Source organism: Fulmarus glacialis, unplaced genomic scaffold, assembly GCF_000690835.1.
Source record: "Fulmarus glacialis isolate BGI_N327 unplaced genomic scaffold, ASM69083v1 scaffold1892, whole genome shotgun sequence".
In the NCBI taxonomy this organism is placed as follows: Eukaryota; Metazoa; Chordata; class Aves; order Procellariiformes; family Procellariidae; genus Fulmarus; species Fulmarus glacialis.
Genome location: NW_009195747.1, coordinates 46456 through 49552, shown reverse-complemented (window position 1 = coordinate 49552; position 3097 = coordinate 46456).

Here is a 3097-nt window from a genome sequence, read left to right as displayed (position 1 = left end):
ATGCTGCCAAGGGACTGTCCAAACCAGCACACCAATAAGACACGTATGAAATAAATACAGCTGTTAAAAACTCACATTTATCACTGTTTATCACTCAAGCTTTTAAGTGTTTTTCTGTTATGGAGTTGTCACTGGACTTCATTATTGTCAGCCCACAAAATGGATTTACTCCTTTGCTGCTAGAAAGCACCATGTGTTGGTAGAAAAATACCATGGTAGAAGGCACCAGGATCGAAGGACTTTTTCCATAGCTGGAGTCAGAGGAGATAAACATCCTGGCCATCAGCTATAGTGCAGCAAATACCTTTGGGATCTCATCAGTTTTCAGCAGCTTTTTTCACTCTACTAACTTTACTTCTTAATTCCATACGCTTCACCTTCAATAAATCACCACTTGAGCAATTTTTTCCCATAAGCTCTTTTGTAGTACCAGCTATTTTTTCCAATAAAAATATTTTTGCCCTGTGGTTTCAGTCTTCAGTTTCTTTTTCATCTGAGCTAGAAACAAGTTAGTTATTTGTGGAACTTTTATTATTGGTTCAACCAATTGAAAAAGTTTTGCATATTTTGGCCTCATTAGTAATCAAGTTAATGACTCTTCCCATAAAAAAGCCAGAAATGACTTCTCATAGGGAACTCCATGTGCATGGGGGCTAAAGGAATATCTGATTGAGGAACAGCACTTCAACCAGGAAGAAAATTCAGGGGATTTTTTTAGCATGCAGAATCGGTTTGTGTGTACAGCAGCCAAATGATACAAGTATTTAAGAGTCCATAAATCCTCTTTAACAGGTGAGACCATAATAGTTATTGGGTCAAAAATCACCTTCCAAGAAATTTGCTACATTTGTGTCTAGTGGATAGAATTTACACTTTCAGAATAACTGTTAGCAGCTACGTGAGCCTCTTCACAATTCTATTTTAGATTGGCCTGAACATTCAAAAAGTTTAAATGAGATTCTTTTCCCCCCCATCTTATTCCTTAAAGCTAACAACAAAAATCTCCAAGAAAAATCCACCAGGGAATGGTGGCATTCTTAGCTATGCTGGTGTCCTGTGGTATTTGAAAAAGGTCATACTTACAAAGCAATAGAGCCCATTACAGATTTAAACTCTGGCCTAAGCCCACGTAAGATTTAAGGATGCAAGTCAATGCTTAACTCAGGATTTTCCACCTAGGTACGACACATGTTATGGTTGGCCACTTCGCGGGGGTTTTTTAAACAATAGGTTAGTCCACACTGTGTGAGATACCACTACCAAAACTATGCCTTTCTTTTAATTTCTGGGTTTCCAACCAGCTACTCATGGTTCTGAAAGAACTCTCTTGTGATGCAAATATGGAAATTCAGCTAGATTATTAGAAAGTATGCAAGCAACAAGTACTGATCTTGGCTTCTAACAAGAAAGACAAGGAGAGGGCATGTGCAGCTATTTCAATTCATAAAAACATTTGTGGGACTCGTGTATTCCCACATCTCCATTGATTTTAAAGGACACAAATCCATTTCCATCTCTTCATGTTGCTATGGCAGAGCAATACGCACAGTAATTGGGATCTTACATTAGAAGAAATTTATTTATATTAAACTAAAATGGTGCTCTTTTTACCAAACTGTCAAACACTATAATCAGTGCACTTTGGCATTAAAGTGTAAAGACAGGTAGCATGCTGAAGGACAAGGACTGACACCAACAGATCTTGTAATGAAGAGCATTCGACACTGTACCAGCAAGCTTATTCAAGGAACACAGTGTGTTTAGTCTGTCCTGTATACAACAAGGCCCTTATGTTAGTAATTTAAATTTATAGTGGCTTTACATTTTTCAGCAATTCCTGTCAAATTGCATGTATTTATTTAAAGCTTGCCCAACGTCTGGTATTTACAAATACTGCCATATATTTTAAAGCAAGAGTCACTCCCAATTAGCTGAAGTGTTTAAGAAAATCATCATATATTCTGAATGATGAAAGATCACAGAAGGAGGTCTCCTAATGGATGACAGGTGCAGGAATGAAAGCATATAAAGACTATGAGCCAAAATCTAAGAAGTCGCAGAATATCATAATTCATTTTAAATTGCACCCAGGTCACAAAGTCAAATAAAACCTTTGGCTTAGAAGGTATTTAGAACTACCCTTCTTTTTACAATAGAAACAACCCCCCAAAAAATGCTGATTCTTATAATTGAGATATGTGAAGTCAGCTGCATATGGAGAATAAATAAAAATAAATAATAAATATAAAATAAACAAACATAAATTTGAAAAACATTTTATTTTTACCTCTGTTTTCAGAGACCTATAAAGAACCTGGATAAGCTCTAGTCATCCCCAAAGATTTCCTAAACTTCTGTTTGATTACAAAACACTGAAAACCAGGCAGGTTAACTCATATATTTAAAAGTTTGCATCCACTACACCTTGGAGTTACAAGACTACTTTTAGGCTCTTCAAGCACAAATGATAATATAAAATAATCTTTGTCACAAAAATAACATAAAGATCAACAGATTAGTTGGATGAAATTCTCCAAATCAGATTCTCATTTGAGTGACACAATGATCTATGTTTTGTTATAACTTGCACTTGTAGTACAGGAATATTACACAGACCTAAGGTGGTCCTGTCTGCAGTTAAGGTGGTAGATGTTGGTACTCTGCTGTACCACAGCAAGATGCTTTTTCTTCCAAGAACTCACAAGACAAGTGATTAAGCAATAACAGTTTTCTATTTGTAAGTGCTCTTATAGTTACTTTGAAAGCAGGGAAATTTAAAACTTGAAGACTCTTGAACAGTTACAAAAATTTACCAAATTAGGTATGCAGGCAAAGATAGAAATATGGAAATACAATCTACCTTTAGTCACTGTAATATCACCACGACACCATAAACACACTGTAAGGTTTCGACAAGCCCATAAACATTTACATGGATGGAAGTAAAATTAACTGCAGATTTAAGTCTCTGACAACAAAAAAAAGAAAAACCACCATGTATCTGCCATATAACTCTAAAGCACAAACCTTGAATAAAGACTGTCCTTCAGTGCCAGCATCATCTCTGTCAGCTGGATGCCTCATACGTCTTCTAAAG